The sequence below is a fragment of the Octopus bimaculoides genome, chromosome Z, assembly GCF_046866305.1.
Source record: "Octopus bimaculoides isolate indiv1 chromosome Z, ASM4686630v1, whole genome shotgun sequence".
In the NCBI taxonomy this organism is placed as follows: Eukaryota; Metazoa; Mollusca; class Cephalopoda; order Octopoda; family Octopodidae; genus Octopus; species Octopus bimaculoides.
The window spans coordinates 28811328-28832287 of NC_142944.1; the positions used below are offsets into that span (position 1 = coordinate 28811328).

The following is a 20960-nucleotide window of genomic DNA, read 5'->3' on the forward strand; positions in this document are numbered from 1 at the left end:
CGCATGACTCGGACAGTGCAAACATCTGGAAGTTCTCATTTCCTGATGATAAGGTAATCAAGAATATGCCCATGTTTGGATTTTGGGTGCATCGCAGTAGCTTTATGGATATCCTTCTGATGAAAAACAGCGTTGCAGATGATGAAGAGCAGAGCTGAAGGAAATGGAAACCATTAGTGCCTATTTTGTCCAAACCATGTCTCCCTAGTGCATCCCAGGTCTCGTAATCACATCCAACACAGGCATTAAAATTGTCAAGAAGGAGGGTCTTATCTGCATTTGGAATCGAAATCATAACCGATCTGAGATCTTCATAGAAAGCCATAATAGATTCACTGCTGCTATCAAGAGTAGAAGCATAAAAAGAAATAAGTCATAAAATGATTGCATGATAGAGGAGCTCAAAGGTATATAATCCTATCACTAGAACCATTAGGTTATTCTATTTTGTGGGTTAACTCAGTATGAATGGCACAGCCAACACCCCCTACTCGTTTTTCACCCTTTGGTTTACCCTTCCAAAAGAAAGTGTATACAAAACCTGTTTCTGTCACCTGATCTTCATCACTCAACCAAGTTTCAGAGAGTGCAGCAATGTCAACATTATACCAAGTCAAACCCTTGGCTATTATGCCAGTTTGCCGTTCAGGGTTACTTGACCCTTCATGGTTATGAAGTGACCTGACATTCCATACACCTACCCATAATCTATATTTCTTGTTTGCATGTATTCTCTTTGTATTCCTCCTGCTGTAGTGAACAGCTTTCAGCTGCAGGTTGCTGACCAGCTTGATGGTAGAACGGGCATTTGTTTGGGTTACCTTTTCTAGACCTTTCCCAGATTTCTGGGTGAGCAGTGATACCCTAGAGAGGGCTGCTCAGATGCTGAGGCATGCTGCTGTTCTTTCAACAATGCAACGATGTTAGATGGGCCCTGAGTCACCCATGTGCAGATTCATGACTATGCACTCCCAGCCCATTAAGCCTTCACATATCACCACTATTCCATTGCTGTGGGACTTGAAGAGATATCTGTACATTTAAATATCAATGCTACATGCTTGTACGACATGTACAGCTCCCACTCCTCCCACAAAATCTGATATCTAGTGACAAACCAAGGCAAGATGACTGATTGATTATGGAGGTTACATGTTTTATTATCCCGAAGTTTAACCTCTCCAGTGGTTTTATACCAGAGTGTCCATCTCCTAGTCTTTATCCAACCAAAGGCTAACTTCAAGACAGCAGTGAAGGATTTGAATTCGGAGTTAACTTTTCTAGACAGTTTGCCTTCCCCACAACTTTATTAAACCTAGGAGCTCCATCTACCCCTTTAACTAATTCCACAAGTATACACAAATCAAATAAAATAAAAGAAGTAAAAATGCAAATATATATGTGTGTGTGTGTGTGTGTGTGTGTGTGTGTGTGTGTGTGTGTGTGTGTGTGTAGGCGCAATGGCCCAGTGGTTAGGACAGCGGACTCGTGGTCATAGGATCGCGGTTTCGATTCCCAGACCGGGCGCTATGAGTGTTTATTGAGTGAAAACACCTAAAGCTCCACGAGGCTCCAGCAGGGGATGGTGGCAAACCCTGCTCTACTCTTTCACCACAACTTTCTCTCACTCTTACTCCTTGTTTCTGTTGTGCCTGTAATTCAAAGGGTCAGCCTTGTCACACTGTGTCACACTGAATATCCCCGAGAGCTACGTTAAGGGTACACGTGTCTGTGGAGTGCTCAGCCACTTGCACGTTAATTTCACGAGCAGGTTGTTCCATTGATCGGATCAACTGGAACCCTCGACGTCGTAAGCGACGGAGTGCCAACAACAACAACAACAACATATATATATATATATATATATATATATATATATATATATATATAAAATATCAGTTCCCTCAAAGATGAAGAAATCAAGAACACATACATGCAATGTACACACATATAATCAAGAATTAAAAATGTAAATAAATATATATAAAAATATATACACACACACACATGCTTAACACTCACCCACAGTTCATCACACCAAACATGCACCTGGCAGGCACATTCACAATTCAGCCAACTATATATATATGTACATATAATAATTTGATGGCTTTTGACTCCAAAGAGTTCTTCCACCCTTTTACAGAACTCATTTTTAGTCCTGCAGGGTGTCCAATACACACCCTGCTTACCAAGTGGAATTGGTAGGGGAGCCAGTTTAGTCACCGTTGACCCAACAATGTGACAGGTAGTACTTGATTACATGGTGCCAGTAGAGTAAATGACTTCACACACACACACACACACACACACACACACACACACACACACACACACACACACACACACACACACACATATATTTAGATACATACATACATACACACACACACACACACATATATATATATATATATATATATATATATATATATATATATATATATGCTGATGAAGGAAAATGTTCTCTATGTGGCTTGTGTGTTTTCTGTACTCTGGTTATTTTTATTTTCTTGTCTACGTTTTGTTTGCAATGTCCTGTACCCAGATATGCACCTATATATACAGGTAGACGCAGGTATGCACATACCTGTACGTATATATGCATATACTCATTTATTATTTGTTTTTACATGACCGAACGCCAGCGTCATCACTGTTGTAAGTAGTTATTTCAACTTTATATTTTCTGACGCGACTCTATCTCTTTCTCTATCACTTTTTCCCCCTCTCATTCTTCCTCTGTTACTACTACGTATCTCTCTTTACCCCTCTCGTTCTTCCTTCTGTTACTACTATATCTCTCTCTTTCCCCCTCGTACTTCCTTCTGTTACTACTATATTCCTCTCTTCCTCTCTTTCTCTCGTTGCTCACCTATTCTTCAACTTCCTCCCTTTGTTTCTCCCTCTACCACTCTCCCTCTCTCTCCCTTACCCCTGCATGGTCACATGCTTCCGGTCACTAATCCTTTTCTTCCTTGGCTATCGCCGAGCAAACACGCGAACTTACTTCGTCCCCACTTTCAAGTTCGTGCCTCACAGCGTTCATATACACATAATTTTTCACGTCTGGCCGCATTGCCTTTTCCATTTGTTTTCTTTTCCGTTTGTTTTCCTGTCTTGTTTTTTGTCCGCCACTACATTCCTCCATGGCACAGGTTTAATTTGTGTATACAAATTTAATTTGCGGTCCATGGGAAGAGCCGTTTTAACAATGCGTCCTGCCCAACTCTTCGAAACGCCGGTGTTAAAACGGGGGTAGCTGATGAAGGAAAATGTTCTCTATGTGACTTGTGTGTTTTCTGTACTCTGTTTATTATTATTTTCTTGTCTACGTTTTGTTTGCAATGTCCTGTACCCAGATATGCACCTATATATACAGGTAGACGCAGGTATGCACATACCTGTACGTATATATGCATATACTCATTTATTATTTGTTTATATATATATATATATATATATATATCTAATATATCTGTAAAAATATGCGACACTTATTCGGTAGCCATGATAAAACTCCAAGTTTCGGATGCCAGGGTGGGAGCCCATGCCAACATCTCTTCAGTCATCCGGCCATTGAAAATTCCTGTGAAAAATGACCTTTAAACAAAGGGAAATAACTGTATGGTGACCGTCATTAAGACAAAAGAGCTAATAGACCGCTAAGTAAGGGGAGGGGGTAAAAGTAAGTGAGTAGAGAAGTCTATAGGTTCGTGTAAGTGCACCAATCCGTACATTCGCCTATATTTATATACTAAAACCACCCTCACTTTAAACACAGTAATTTCCCTTTGTTTAAAGGTCATTTTTCGCAGGAATTTTCAATGGCCGGATAACTGAAAAGATGTTGGCGTGGGCTCCCACCCTGGCATCCGAAACTCGGAGTTTTATCATGGCTACCGAATAAGTGTCACATATTTTTACAGATAAATTCCTCTATTTACATAATATCAAGGGCTCTTTCTTTCTTTTGTTGTCCTTCCTATCAATATATATATATATAAATTAGAAATGATACAATTCTAAATCTCTCAGAGAGACTTAAGCAGTAGTGATACAATAAAGTAGTTGTATACTGTCAACTTAACATGACAGTCCCAATAAGGGAATCATACTACTGTTATTTAGTTCTAGGAAGCTGCACCGCTTCCTGTCGGCCTTGACACATTTTCTGTGTCCTTATGTTTATGAGGGGGAGACAAGCACTTACACCCAGCCAAGCCTGCATCTAGGGACATGTTTCTGAGTTTTTGCTCGTCATCAGCATGGAGTAGCATGACTTTTCTCTTTATTATAGACATGTAGCCTGAGACAAAGAATGGACATTACAAGGACAGACAATACAAAACGTGAGGCACATATAATGAATGATGAATTTGAAATGGTATATTTACAATGAAAAAGTGTAATGGCTTACGAGCCCCCCCAAAGCTCACAGTTTCATTTTATAGTTCTTTAAAACAGTTTATAATCATTTTTCATCTGTTACATGTTCTATCAAATCCTGTTTTCCAATTACATTGGGCAAATTCTCGTATCAAACATATATCTTACTTGCTTTGATCTGCTCTTTGAACAACTCAACTAGCCTTTTCACTCTGTCTGCTTCCACCAAAGCTGTTCTGTGACCTGAGTCAAACATGTCCATTCAACTCTTATCAAACCTTTTGTTTTCGTTAATCTCTTTTCTATTTCCATATCATTATTATAAAATATCAAAGTTCTTAAATTCTTTCCCGACGGTCGTCCTGTTCGCTTTACCTCAACTACTCTCTTTTCTACTCTTCTCATTCATTCTCCAACTTTCGCTCTTTTAGCTTTATCTTCCTCTCTCCTTGCTGCTGGCTCCGGTTCCTGCTTTCGAATCTCTGTACTTTCTGCTGTTGTCTTTTTTTCTTCTTTATCCGCTTTTCTCTTTTTTGTGCTTTTTGGTGATGACTCCACCCTTGTTCTTTTTCTATCTACCATTACTTCTTCCCTTCTCTCTTCCTCTCTCGCTGCGTCATTGCATGTCTCCATCTCCTCGACCTGTAATTCTCTTAAGGGACACTTTGTTTGCATATGTCCCCTGCTTTTACATCTGTAACACAGTGGTGGTCTCCCCTCCACCACAACTCTCAGTCGGGTCTCACCGGGGAGCACCAACTTCTCTGCAATAGTATGCAAATCTGGCAGGGTTATGTGTATTACAGTGTCTACACCATAACCCCACCAGTTGATGTCTCTTGACTTCTTGACTTTAATTATTTCCATGTTCTCCTTACAGTTGTAAATAATTGCTGCCACCAGCCACTCTACGTCTATTTCCGGGGGTACTCGTCCTATTTTCACTCTCGCCGCATGTCTTCCACAGTAGGTAGGCAAAAGTGCCCACCTATCCGTTCTCAGGGGCACAGTGGAGTACTTCTTTGTCTCTTCCTCACTCGCAAAACGTATCCTCACCGTGCCATATTTTCTCCCTCTTGCATAGAAAGTTATGATATCTTTTAATTCTCTCAGACACTTTTCTATGGCTTCCACTTCCACCACTTCAATCCTCCTGTTTTCCACATTAATTGTTATGTAGATAATTTTCTTCTTTTCTGCGCGTTGCACTGTTTCATTTGACGGTGTTAGTCGCAGGCAATCTCCTTCTTTACTAAAAAGTTCCTTAAATTTTTCCAAGTTCCTCTTTTCAATTTTTATTTCTCTCAACTGCATCGTGTCAGCAGACAGGCTTTTGCCTGCTGCCACAGCATAACTAACTGTTTCCATACCCAAAAATGGGTAACAGAAACAAATTTTCAAAACGTTCAACAATAAAAATTAACAATATACTTCAACAATGCACAAATAATCCACAGCACAACTCAAAAATCACACATCACTTATCTTATCAAAGATTCCTTCTTGATTGGAGTAGCATGACTTGCTGGCTGAAGATGCCTGTCAAGCTCTATTAAACATATAATAATTCTAGTGAAACACATTCAATGATTACAAAAATTAGAAACGATATATTTCTAAATCTCTCAGAGAGATTTAAGCAGTAGTGATATGATAAAGTAATTGTATACTGTTAACTTAACGTGACAGTCCCAATAAAGAAATCATACTACTGCTATTTAGCCCTAGGAAACTGCACCACTTCCTGTCGGCCTTGACACATTTCCTGTGTCCTTATGTTTACAAGGGGGGACAGGAAGTGGTGCAGCTTCCTAGGGCTAAATAGCAGTAGTATATTCCCTTATTGGGACTGTCACGTTAAGCTGGCAGTATACAATTACTTTATCATATCATTACTGCTTAAGTCTCTCTGAGAGATTTAGAAATATATTATGTATGTATGTATGTATGCATGCATGTACGTATGTATGTGTGTGTGTATGTATGTATGTATGTATGTATGTATCTATGTATGTATGTATGTATGTATGTATGTATGTATGCATGCATGTCACTATTCAGTTGATTTCAAGATTTCTTGCCAGAAGAGAAAGATCCGGTTTCTAACCTAGATTCAAGGATTTTTCATTGGAATTTCAACATCAACAACAGGGTGTTTTTGTTTGTATGTATGTATGAATGCGCAGATTTGTATGTTTTATGTATGTATTCTCATGCATATAGTTGCATATCTAAACATGCTCATATAAATGAGCATGTTTAAATGATAAACTTCTGGAAAGTTTTACAGATTTTTACAGTTCCAGTGATGGATTGGAATTAGCTTTGTAGTCTTTGAATTAGCTTTCTCCTTTCTGGTTTTGAGAAGCCTAATTTCTCAAGATTGATATTTAGGAAGTGTGTTACATATCCTAGGGCCCCAATAATTACAGGTATAAACCTGAACTTGTAATCTGTATAGAGTAACTGCAGATTTCTCAATAGTTCAGCGTAGGTGTTGTCTTTTTCACTGATCTACAGCTTTATGTTAACAACTGCTGGGCAGCTGATTTCCTCAACTGTACACAGTTTCTCTTCTTTATCCCAAATCATTATATCAGGTCTGTTGTGCTTACACTTTATTGAGGTCTTCACTGGTACATTCCAGCAATATTCCTTTTCATTATGAGTGGCTATGGCTTCTGCCACATTATGGGTTTTTATTTCTTTGTCCTCAGGATTATCCTTCCGACAGATTTCATTTTCATTATAGAGTGTCATAGCTAGAATGTCATGTCTCATGGGTAGAGAATACCATAATGACATTTTCGGACAACTGCTTATGATATTGGTGATATCTTCAGTGTGAACTCCACAAAGTCCTCATTGGTTGTCACATTTTATAACTTTTCCCACATCTCTATTCCTTTTGTGCATTAGGTACTTGGTTGATATTTCCTGTTCCTGGATTGCAAATGCATGCCTTTCAAAGTGAGAGGTAGAAATCCGCTATTGGTTCATGACAGACTGCTTTGATGATCAATGTTATTATCATCATGGAGCTTTCTATTTACATATCCATGCATAGTCTTCTGCGAATATACGCTCATCCTTTCATTTGATATGTTGCTGTAGAGTCGTGCGACTTCTTTCGGCATGTATTCTAGGTTATCAGACAAAGAGTGTTGCTAAAGGAGCTGCCTTCAAAGTCTTATGACATTATCAGCCTCAAGTATGCAAACTTGGTCAAGGGATAGACTTTGATACTTGGTGGTTATGCATGTATGTATGTATGTATGTATGTATGTATGTATGTATGAATGTATGTGTGTGTGTGTGTATGTATGTATGTATGTATGTATGAATTTATGTATGTATGTATGTATGTATGCATGTAAGTATGTATGTATGAATATATGTATGTGTGTGTATGTATCTATGCATGTGTGTATGCATATATATATGTATATGTATATATATATATATATATATATATATATATATATATATATATGTATACATGTCTGTACATTTGTATGTATTCTGCATATTCATGTGTTTGTGCATTCATGTTTGTGTGTGTGTGTGAGTGTGTGCATGTTTGAGTGTATTTATGTGTATGTGTTTGTGTGACTATGTACATGCGTCTGTTATGCATGGATGTCTGTTTCTGTATGTGTCCTTGTGTATGTGTGTGAAGTGTGTGTGTGTATATGATCATGTGTCTCAGTCTTCTTTTATGTGTGTATGTGTGTGCTAGTCTGTCTGAATTAACTATGTACCTATCTATCTACTATGTACCTATCTACATAGGTAATTCAGACAGACAAGTACACACATACACACACACATACACACTCATACACAAATACATGCATATTTATACATGTATGCAACATACATATGTATATATGTGCATCTCTCTTTCTCTCTCTCTCTCTCCCTCTATGTATGTATAGATCATCACTTTATATCTGCTTTTCTGTTTTTCCATACTGGCATTGATTGGACAGATCATGGCAATCTGTGTCAGTTCTTATTTGGTGTTAATGCCCTTGTAACATTACATTTTTGGCTTAATTTCTATAGCTGAATGCTTTTCTATCGCCAGCTACATTACAAAATATACTGAATGCATTTTATCATGTCTTCAACAAGGACTCTATATTCTCTTGACTCAGTCATCAAACACTTTACAGAATGTACTGGGACAATTTAATATGACATTAATACTAGGTTGTGGTTGCCTTTCCCCCTGTAAGACTAAAAGCCCTCTCTACTTTTTGCTGTGTCAATGCTTCCAATGCAATGTAACCAATAGCCTAAAGAGCAGAAAACAAAGCAGAAAAAAATCAGGATATGTGTGTATGCATAGTCATATTTCTGTCATTCAATAATGCAGATTCACGTGTTCAATCAACTAAATTATCTACTCGCTGAATTAATGCATAAGTGACAAAGCGTTCCACAGAAATGTGTACTCTTAAGGTAATTCTGAGACAAGTTCAGCATGATAGTGTGTGACAAGATTGTTATCTTTAAAGTACAGGTACAATCCACCAAACAGGCTTCCATACAGTTCCAATCTACCTTTATGGTCTGGGTGCTGTCCCACTCTGCATTCGGCTTTACTGTGTTTACTTATATATGTGTGTATCACAATCAACATAGGCACAATGATAGATAGGACTAGTGAGTGTTGAAGTGCTAGAATTGAGACGTGTAAATGTGTGCGGTAAACAAAAGATAAGATGGGGGCAACCTCAGCCAGACTCCTCAGGACAGAAAACATAGGTATAAATTCTTCTGGGTAGACAATAGTTATGCTGCAGCTGATGTGGGCATACTTTTAGCAGAGAAATGAGAAGATAAAGTAACTGATATAGTCAGAGTGTGCAATAGAATTGTAGCGAAGCTTCTCTCCACTCTGTTATATATATGTGAATGCGGACGTAGCAGATAAAAGCTAGCCTTTGGCCGCATCCTTGGACTCTGTTTTGTCCACCACTCTGATTGGTTGGTATTGGCGCAGTTCTATTTTGCACCAGGGAGAAAACCAACCAATCGCATCCTTCTGATAAGGTCACATGGAACAGTTTTCTGAACCCCTGTTTGAGCCGATTATTTCTCTTAAATAGCTAGCTTGTCTGCGCTAAAGTTTGTCACGACTTTAGACTTTCTGAGGTCTAGCCACTGACCACAGAGCACCAGCCAGTTCCAGTGATGACACACCACCGTTCAACTCCTTGCTGCAAACTCCATCTTCAATGCCACCATCAGCGTCTTCGTCGTTAGCGTCTACACCGACATCTCTACATACACATCACCAACAGCACTCGCACAGTTTCTCTCAACACTGTTTGTGTGAATATCTTCACCGAGGATAACAGCAAATTCAACCTGCAAGAACTCCTGTACCAAGTAACCAGCCAGAGCATTGAAGTCTCAACTTCTTACACGACATGTGTCTTACTTTGGCTCTGCCTTCAACGCCACAACCTCTTGGTACAGCACTTCTACTACTGTGTACCTTAGCTACAAACTGGTATTTCTCATCCTTGTATCTGGACTTTCTTCTAACGTCCTTATTATTGACTGTTTTCTATGCTCTGTATCCCTTGCATTCACTTACACATATTTGTATATGCACACACTCTTTGTTTACACGACAGCGTGTCTTATATTGTGTTTTATTATGTTGCATTCACACTCACACAGACATTCTAGTTGACTACCAATAAAACCTTATTTTTATACACTTTTACCGGTTGAGTCTCTCTCTTTTCTTGTTGGCACTTAACTCATTTTTACCTCATTCCATCTTTTGTTTTTATATTTGTGCCTACCGTGCAATGCGCTAAAGGAGTCATTCCTTCATCACCATCTCCTGGTCGCACGGTCGCTACAGAATAATTAAGTTTAGACTAGTTTTGTAAAATAAAGCAGTAACTTTTATCCTGCTGCCTATGTTCCTCCAATCAGGTTCCTCAATTAGCATTGGCAAATGAACAAAAGGAATGTTTTTAACATGCCCTTTTACAGACTATCTTGATAACAAATGACAGTATTCTTATTTTCATGGTTGGTAACTTCAACAGTCATGTTAGGCAACTTCCTTGTAGATTCCAAGGTAGATACCAAATAAGGAGGAAACATGGTTCTTAGAGTTCTGAACAAATGACCTAATAATCTGCAACACTAACTTCAGGAAACCAACCAGGTACCCTATCATGTATCAACCTGGTGGCCACACAAGCCATATTGAGTATATTCACACCAAAAAGTGGGATAGAAAGATAGTTGTAAGTGTAAAGTTTTTCCTTAGTAAAGAATGTACAATTCACCATTGGTTTGTAGTTAATAAAAGGACTCACAGAAACAAGCGGTTTGGAAAGGAAGATATGGAAGCTTACAGATTCACTGAACAGTCAGAAATTTAGAGAAGTCTAGTTGAGGCAATTGTTATAAAGGAGAAGGGGGTAGAGATGTATAGGATAAAGGACAACTGGATGTCCCTATGGGACAACCTACTCAGGCTACAGACCAAATATGTGGCTGGTGCAAAGCTTCAACCAGATTAAGGGTGATGCAGTGGAGCAGCGAAGAAGACAGAGCTATAAAAGTAAAGAAACTAACTTGGAAGGATTGGAAGAATGGGGGTAGGAGAGAATTATATGAGATAACTAGAAGGGAAGGTAGGCAATAGAAATAGTTAGCGAGAGGAGAAACAGAAAAGAAGAAGTTTACCAACATTCTATAACATGATAGTCAGAGGCATGAGGTGTTCCAGATTGCAAGGTAGTAGTGTATCAGAGGAAAACAAAATATTGTGGGAGAGAATGTGTATGGATGGATAATGGCACACTTGCAATTTCTGTTTCTGTAAAGGAAGAGGCTGTAAAGGAAGAGTGTTACTTTGAAAGATTACTAATTGTAGAGAATGCATGGCAGAAGGAAAGGAGAGTCTACTAACATGGACCCCACAGTGGGACCAACTATTCAAGTTGACAGTAATATGATAGATAAAGGAATTAAATATATTAAAACAAGGTACTTAAAATATCAGGCAGAGTGAAACACAGTCTAGTCATCCATATAGTCATGCAAGTTGTGCAGGAAAGGAGTCAATACCTAACAAGTAGTGTAACTGCATTACAATCAACTCTTACAAGGGAACAGGAGATACCTTAGAGAGAATTAGTTACAGAGGTATCAAATTGCTAGACTAGCTTATAAAAGTTATAGAGAGGGTTATAGCCGAAATAATTAGGAACAGAGTTAGCTTAGATGTGATGCTGTTTAGTTTTGTATTGGAAAGGAGTACTACTGAGGCTCTCTTTCTAGCAAGGCAACTAAAGAAAAAGTATTTAGCTAAAAATAAGCTAGTGTTCTTGAAATTTTTGACATGGAGAAAGCCTTCAACTGAATCTCTATTTCCCTGATTTGTGGTCGCTGAGGAAGCTGATGAACTTGTTTTCCTAGCAGAATTTGTAATAGAATTAGAAAAGGAATTCCAGGTCTGGAAGCAAAATCTGGAATCAGGGCACCCTATAGTTAACTTACAAAAGAATAAAGTTCCAGTAAGTAAGAAAACAGACAGTATGCTAATCCGTTCAGGGAAATGACTCTATTTGATATGTAGAAATTCTATACAGAGTATCTAGTGCAAGTTACTGATGCACAAGAAGTGCATTCATTACTCACACTATATGGAGAAATTACACTTTGTATGTGGCAGATGCACAGAAGCAATAAACACTAAGAAGATATGAGAAATAGGTTGCCTCTTTGCCTAAGATGATCTTGTTAGCTAGGTGATTTAATTAGCAGTGGAGGAGGATACTCTGAAACTATAGTTGCTGGAATAAAAGCTGGCTAGAGAAAATGAAGTGAGCTATTACTTCTGTTGGTAACAAAAGGCCTCTCTCTCAGAGTGAAAGGCAGATTATATGATGCTTGAGTATGAACAGCAATGCTACATAGTTGTGAAACATAGTCCTGTAGATGCAGAGAATATGCAATAGTTAGAGAGGAATGAAGCTAGCATGATCTGCTAGAAGTGCAACAGTCTGTTTGTAAAAGTGAAAATGTACTTAAAAATTGGGCCTGAGAGGAATCAGATGAGGCGTGCTGTTTATTAAATATGGATAAAACATTTGGAAGAAAGAGACTCAAGAAGATATGGGGCAAAAAAGTGAAGACTGACCTCAAGTTGTTAAGCCTCACAAAGGAATTGACAAAGAAGTGAGTTGTTTGGTGATTTGCTATGTTCGTGAAGACCTCCATGTAAGCAAATAACATCAATACCCCTGCACCCGATCTACACCTACCTGTCAAGCCTTTCCCACACTTTGTCTTTGTAACATTTATCCCACTCCTCATCTTTCTGATTACAGCACTATTTCCTTAACTGCTGTAATTATATGAGTGCAGAGCTACATATATTCCATCCCTTCTGGTGCTATCAGTTATCCATCTCCTTGGAATCACTTCTCTTGCTACTTGTCCAATTCTTTCAATTTCATTTGTTACCACTTTATTTCTACTGAATGCTCCTTTACTTTGAACAACCAGTCATATCTACCAATGACACCTCCCTCCCTTTTTTGTCACTCACTACATCTACCTTGTGTGCCTTTAATATCCATCTTTGTCACTGTACATTTCTCTTCCCTACATTTTATATTATCTCCCTATTTCTTATCTATTGACAATTTTATTATACTATTGCTCTTCACTAACACTCTGTTTATATTTATTGCCACCTATCACCTCCTCCCCCTCCCCCATGATGCACTCCTATTTTGTTTACCTTGTCCTAAACTGAGATTTACAATTGTCCATGTCTCCATCCATGTTCAACGTTCACATCCTCGATACCTTGTCCCTATTCTCTTTCTATCCCCTTCTTGTGCTTTGAGGGTATGCGCTGACACTTGATTTCCACCATCTTTCTACCCATTCTTGCTTGGGTAGCCATGTCTCTCCTTCACAGCAAGATACTTGCCCCTAGGTCTGTCGCCTGACTTTGGTGCCTGAAGGTGCTTTAGAATATTCTGGGTAGGCACTAATTGTTTAATAATACTAGAGTAGAACCACTAAAATGGAATAAATCTGAAAGTGCACTATTGAATAGTGTTGTCCTCTGCATCCCCTTAGTGACAGGCATGCTTGTCCCTGTCCCCACCACCCATCATACTTAAGCTGCTCAACACCTGACACAAAGCCACCTCACTCAATATTTCACCACACTTACTTGAGGTGATCTTGTCTTGCTAGTTACTCGGTGACTTCACTTGTGCTGGTGCCACAACAAAAGCATCCTATACAGTTTGTAAAGGAGTTGGCATTAGGAAGGGCCTCCATCCATAGAAACTTTGCTGAAGTAGGCAATAGAACTTGACACACTGAAATCCTGTCAAACTGTTCAACCCATTCCAGCATTTATGTGTATGGTGTGTGCGTGTATATAAACACATATTTATAAATGTGCACTTACTCACACACATACAAATACACACACACACACACACACACATATAAGTGTGTGCATATCTATCTATCTATCTATCTATCTATCTATCTATCTATCTATCTATCTATCTATCTATCTATCTATCTATCTATCTGTCTGTCTGTGTGTGTATGTGTGTGTGTGTGTATGTGTGTGTGTGTGTGTGTGTGTGTATAAGGTAATGCATACAGAAATATATCGTGCTTTGGTGTATATATACATTACCATAAACAGATATTAAATACAGTGTATGTGTATGTATGTGCGTACGTAGGTATATATGTATGCAAGTCTGTGTGTGTGTAAAACTTAAAGCGTATAAATACAAAGACACACGACAGCCACCTCTTTCCACTCACCAACCCTTCTTCTCTGTGGAGACAGTGACGGGTGTAGATCAGTGTGTACCAGTGTTGTAACATTCACGTCTCTAACACAGTTTATTTATTCATAGTTGCACTGAAACATTTTATATATCTATTGCAAGTATATTTGTACGTGCGACAACGTAACGGTTTAATTGAACACGTCAAATTTAGGAATATTAATTAACGTCGGTAAGTCATTTTGTTGTTTATAGGGGCGGGTGTTTATGTTATATTACTTTATATTATGTATACAATGTATGAGCGCGATATATATATGTATGTATGTATATATATATATATATATATATATATATATATATATATATATATATATATATGCATACACAATTTTTGCACGTACATAAATATTATGGGCACTGTATGTCTGTGTATATACGTCGATATACTGCATGTAAAACTATACTCTATTATATTACAATATTAATATAAATATTGTCTTTTTTTTATTCCAGTATACACTTCGCATATGTATTTAGACATATGGATATGTATATTCGTTATATAACTACGTTTCTTTTTTTTTTCAAATTTTTAATTATATATACAATTCCTCTCTCTATCATCTACACGTATATATGTATGTATGTATGTGATTGTATTATGTGAGTATACGTATGTTTTAAAAATGTCTAATGAATGTAGTATGTGTGTGCGCGTGTATTTAAACATTTCTGCTGTTTTTATTATATAGACACAGGCTATGTTTCTATTTAGTGATGCACGTGTTTAAGTATGTTTATACGGAAATGTGTTTGCTTCTTGTAGTTCTTTAGTTTGTGTAACATTTATATATATTTATGACACACATTATATATATATATATTGTCTGTGTATGTGCGTGCGTGTATGTTGCTGAGCTCGTGTCAACCATAAAAAAGCAGGTATATGATCGGAGACACTCCGATCGTGACCACTCCGTCCTATTTAGAACATTATTGAATGTCTCCTGTTTTAAAAACAGAGATTAAGGGATAGTTAGCTGTTACCTTTAGCACACACACACACACAGGTGCAAAACATGTGGAGTCAGTAGCACTCATATACATATATATATGCGTGTGTGTGTTTATAATATATTTTGTATATGGATAGTCGACGATAAAACTAATTACGAGTTAGTACGGGTGGCGATTTAATCAACTGTATCCTCCCCCAAAATTTTGTGATACTGTGTTTATGTTACAAATGGTTTGAAACCATTGTTCCGTTATGTCCAGTTAGGTACTTATCGAACATACCTCTAATCAAAGCCGTTCACACTGTGAGGGCATCCTACTTTTTATTCAGTGACCCTGGGATTAGATTATTGAATGTCTCACCTGCACCCCTAGAATGTCTTTATACGCGTCTTTTTAAAAGACGTTTACGGTATGATTTGAAAGAAGTTTGGTTTTTATTTCTGTTATATCGAACGACCTCGTTGACGTGTTGTTTTTTTCTTTCCCGTTCTTGTTATTTCTTTGTTAAAACCCTTTATTGTTATTGCTGGTTACCCCCTTTTTATACTACGTAAGTACCCCATGTGTATTTCGTACTTCATCATCTTCCAACTGTTTGGTCCTTAGTGGCCATAAGAGACCGTTTATTACTGTCCCCCACCCTCCACCATCTGTCGCCCTTGTTGAAAATAAAAGAAATCATTATTATTAAAAAATTATTTGGCGGTGTATGTCTGAAATGGTGGATATCCGGACAAAATGCTTCTGGGAGCAATAAAAACAAGTCGGATATTAGTGTCAATTTAATCGACTTTTCCTCCTATAAAATGTGTGGCCTTGTGCCTAAGATAGAAATCATTACTATTATGAATTAATTACATCTTTGTATCTTCTGAATTCAAATCCCGTAAGGTCTGCTGTGCCTTCTATCATTCCCTTTCTGCATTTCTTAGTTGCCCCTGGTCAGTTTTGATGCAACACACCTATGGTCAAAAGGTATTCCAACCTGTATTTTTTTTTTATATCTATGAGTACGTTGTCATGTGTCATTCATTTTTTTGAGGGAGATTTCGCTGCTATTTCTAGCAGGTCAAGCGATTACAGAGTTATCCGCAATTTGGCTCGTGTATTTCTTTGTATCTGAGGTATCGGCGTTCATACGATGTTATTGTGTTCGTGTTGATTGTGCATGTAAAAGCTTGGCCTGTGTTGGTTGAAGCCTTCCGCAACAAACTACCCTTCGCATATACATGTGGAATTTCATTTTAAGTGTTCTGTTTTCATTAAGTCACCTGCGTGCAATCTAATTATGCAACGTGCACAATTACATTTGGATTTTTTAAAACCAAGTGAACTATAGGATCAAAGGCACACCAGCCGTTATCAGCTCGTCTTATTTCGGGTTATCTATTACTATATCTTTTGCCTTACCATTATTTTAACGGTCAGTTGGGATTAGAAGGATATTTGATTGTTATTTTTAGAAGCTGAGTGAATACTTATAAACTACTGCATTGGGATTGGGGTCCCAAAATGACATTAACCGTGGTGGATGTAATTTATGTTCGTACACTAGTGTTGTTGCTTTGTATTGACCAAATGCGATACCTATTCGTATGCCGCTGTGGTGTCTATACTTTGTTAGCTGTTTGTTATTTCTTATAGATTATGTAAAACATCTAAACCTAATTACAGATACTCTGCTGTATGACGGTCATACGGTATAACTTAATCGCTGTTACTTTACACCACTGTATAACAAACTTTGAATTTTTGCAGTCTTTGGTTGACATCGATAACCTGGTTACTGATATTCTATTCTGCTGTGTCTATTATATATCAGCTGTTGACCAGTTCATTTATGACCTAGTCATTTGATACTTTATTTCAATGTGTATCTGTTTTAAGTAAGATGGTTGGTCAGTTGTTACAGACTGTGGTGAAACATCTACAATAACCTAATTGCTGGTACCTATATTCAACACTGGATTAATCATTAAGCAAAACAAGCACGTGCTTAGGGCATCAAGGGAAGGAGGCACCACAGAAAATGGTAAATGGTTTACGGCACAAAAGAAATCACTTTAAACTTGCTAAAATAATGTTGCCTTTATCTCTACTAAGTAAAGGTTCAGATGTGTTACCTAAGATTAATTTGAGGATCTGATCAAAGACTTTGCAATTCAAAAAAGTAGGAGGAAACTTTTCAAATATATAAACATTATTTTCCCTCTTACTATTTTGTTTCGCTTTGAAAAATAAAAAATTACTTTGTTTTGTTATTGTTTATATTTTGAATTACATAATCTTTTATGGAGGCACCAACATCTTTTTAGCGCTTAGAGCCTCGATGGGTCTTAATCCAGCCCTGCATGCATTACTGTATATCAGGGTTTCAATACTTATAGACAGTGGCAGTACATCTATGGCCTGGGCACTCGATTCTCTATTTCACTTTAATTGTTGGAAGTTGTTAGTTCTTATAGACTATGATGGTATATCTTGTCACTGATATTTGTTTCACTGTCATCATCATCATGTTTGTTGTCCATGCTGGCATGGGTTGGACAGTTTGACGAGGGCTGGCAAGCTGGAAGGCTGCACCAGACTCCAGTTCAATTTGGCATGGTTTCTACAGTCGGATGCCCTTCCAAACGCCAACAACTCCAATAGTGTAGTGGGTACCACTGGCACAGGTGCCATTTGTGTGACAGCAGTATCTGCCATGACTGCAATTTTGCTCAGCTTGATGGGTCTTCTTCTCAAGCATAACGTAATGCCAAAGGTCTCGGTCATTGCCTCCAAGAGGCATAACATAATGCCAAAGGTCTTGGTCATTGCCTGCAAGAGGCCCAACACTCGCAAGGAACTCTCCTCCGTGAGGCCCAACACTCACAAGGAACTCTCCTCCGTGAGGCCCAATGCTCGAAAGGAATTCGCCTCTGTAAGGCCCAATGCTTGAAAAGAACTTGCCTCTGTGAGGCCCAACACACAAAAGGAACTTTCCTCCAACACACAAGAGGCACTTTCCTCCAACGCACAAGAGGCACTTTCCTCCAACGCACAAGAGGCACTTTCCTCCAACGCACAAGAGGCACTTTCCTCCCACGCACAAGAGGCACTTTCCTCCCACGCACAAGAGGCACTTTCCTCCCACGCACAAGAGGCACTTTCCTCCCACGCACAAGAGGCACTTTCCTCCCACGCACAAGAGGCACTTTCCTCCCACGCACAAGAGGCACTTTCCTCCCACGCACAAGAGGCACTTTCCTCCCACGCACAAGAGGCACTTTCCTCCCACGCACAAGAGGCACTTTCCTCCCACGCACAAGAGGCACTTTCCTCCCACGCACAAGAGGCACTTTCCTCCCACGCACAAGAGGCACTTTCCTCCCACGCACAAGAGGAACTTTCCTCCCACGCACAAGAGGAACTTTCCTCCCACGCACAAGAGGAACTTTCCCCCCCCGACCGCACGGAGGGAACTTTCCCCCCCGACCGCACGGAGGGAACTTTCCCCCCCCGACCGCACGGAGGGAACTTTCCCCCCCCCGACCGCACGGAGGGAACTTTCCCCCCCCCGACCGCACGGAGGGAACTTTCCCCCCCGACCGCACGGAGGGGACTTTCCCCCCCCCGACCGCACGGAGGGGACTTTCCCCCCCCGACCGCACGGAGGGGACTTTCCCTCCCCCCCCCCCGACCGCACGGAGGGGACTTTCCTCCCCCCCGACCGCACGGAGGGGACTTTCCTCCCCCCCCGACCGCACGGAGGGGACTTTCCTCCCCCCCGACCGCACGGAGGGGACTTTCCTCCCCCCCCCCCCCCCGACCGCACGGAGGGGACTTTCCTCCCCCCCCCCGGCGCACGGAGGGGACTTTCCTCCCCCCCCCCCCCCCCGGCGCACGGAGGGGACTTTCCTCCCCCCCCGGCGCACGGAGGGGAACTTCCCCCCCCCCCCCCGGCGCACGGAGGGAACTTTCCTCCCCCCCCCGGCGCACGGAGGGAACTTTCCTCCCCCCCCCCCGGCGCACGGAGGGAACTTTCCTCCCCCCCCCCGGCGCACGGAGGGAACTTTCCTCCCCCCCCCGGCGCACGGAGGGATCTTTCCTCCCCCCCCCCCGGCGCACGGAGGGAACTTTCCTCCCCCCCCCCCGGCGCACGGAGGGAACTTTCCTCCCCCCCCCCCGGCGCACGGAGGGAACTTTCCTCCCCCCCCGGCGCACGGAGGGAACTTTCCTCCCCCCCCGGCGCACGGAGGGAACTTTCCTCCCCCCCCGGCGCACGGAGGGAACTTTCCTCCCCCCCCCGGCGCACGGAGGGAACTTTCCTCCCCCCCGGCGCACGGAGGGAACTTTTCTCCCCCCCCGGCGCACGGAGGGAACTTTCCTCCCCCCCCCCCCCCCGGCGCACGGAGGGACCCCCCCCCCCCCCCCCCCCCCCCCGGCGCACGGCGGGAACTTCCGGCGCACGGAGGGAACTTCCCCCCCCCCGGCGCACGGAGGGAACTTCCCCCCCCGGCGCACGGAGGGAACTCCCCCCCCCCCCCCCCGGCGCACGGAGGGAACTCCCCCCCCCCCCCAGGCGCACGGAGGGAACTCCCCCCCCCCGGCGCACGGAGGGAACTTTCCCCCCCGGCGCACGGAGGGAACTCCCCCCCCCCCCTCGCACGGAGGGAACTTCCCCCCGGCGCACGGAGGGAACTTCCCCCCCGGCGCACGGAGGGAACTCCCCCCCGCACGGAGGGAACTCCCCCCCCCCGCACGGAGGGAACTCCCCCCGCACGGAGGGAACTCCCCCCCCCCCCCCCCCCGGCGCACGGAGGGAACTTCCCCCCCCGGCGCACGGAGGGAACTCCCCTTCCCCCCGGCGCACGGAGGGAACTTCCCGGCGCACGGAGGGAACTTTCCCCCCCCGGCGCACGGAGGGAACTTTCCCCCCCGGCGCACGGAGGGAACTTCCCCCCCCGGCGCACGGAGGGAACTTTCCCCCCCCCCCCCCCCCCCCCCCCCCCCCGGCGCACGGAGGGAACTCCCCCCCCCCCCCCCCCCCCCCCCACGGCGCACGGAGGGCACTCCCCCCCCCCGGCGCACGGAGGGCACTTTCCCCCCCGGCGCACGGAGGGCACTTTCCCCCCGACCCACGAAGAGGCACTTTCCTCCGACCCACGAAGAGGCACTTTCCTCCGACCTACAAAAGGCACTTTCCTCCGACACACAAAAGGCACTTTCCTCCGACACACAAAAGGAACATTCCCCCAACACACAAATGGCACTTTGCTCCAACACACAAAAGGAACATTCCTCCGTGAAGCCCAACGCATAAAAGTAACTCAGCCACTTTACCTCCATGAGGCTCGATGCTCTTTATACACCACTGACATCAGTCACGACTATGAATTCACTTCATGTGTCTTCTTGAGCACAACATATCACCAAAGGTCTTGGTCACTAGTCATTGCCTCTGTGAGACTCAAAGTTCGAAGATTATGCTTCACTATCTTGTCTCATGTCCCCCTGTGTCTACCTCTACCATAGGTTCTCTCCACAGTCAGAGATCGGCACTTTACATTGCTGTCCTCATCCATATGCATCACATAACCATACCAACGCAGTCATCTTTCTTGCATACCATCTGATCTCTCTTATACCTAATTTTTCTCTCAAGATGCTTACACTCTGTCAAGCATGTACACTAACATTGCACATCCAGCGAAACATACTGACTTCATTTATTTCAAGCCTATGCAT

At 41.8% G+C, this 20960-nt stretch overlaps 1 protein-coding gene across 1 annotated transcript in view; it reads left to right on the top strand.

The window, feature by feature from the left end:
* The first annotated feature begins 13999 nt into the window (after positions 1-13999).
* The window catches only part of LOC106870708 (uncharacterized), a 61446-nt gene continuing 54485 nt past the window's right edge, over positions 14000-20960 (top strand). The window contains exon 1 of the mRNA XM_052973667.2: positions 14000-14439. The gene's annotated coding sequence lies outside the window, so the exon portion shown is untranslated. The remainder of the gene's footprint in view (positions 14440-20960) is intronic.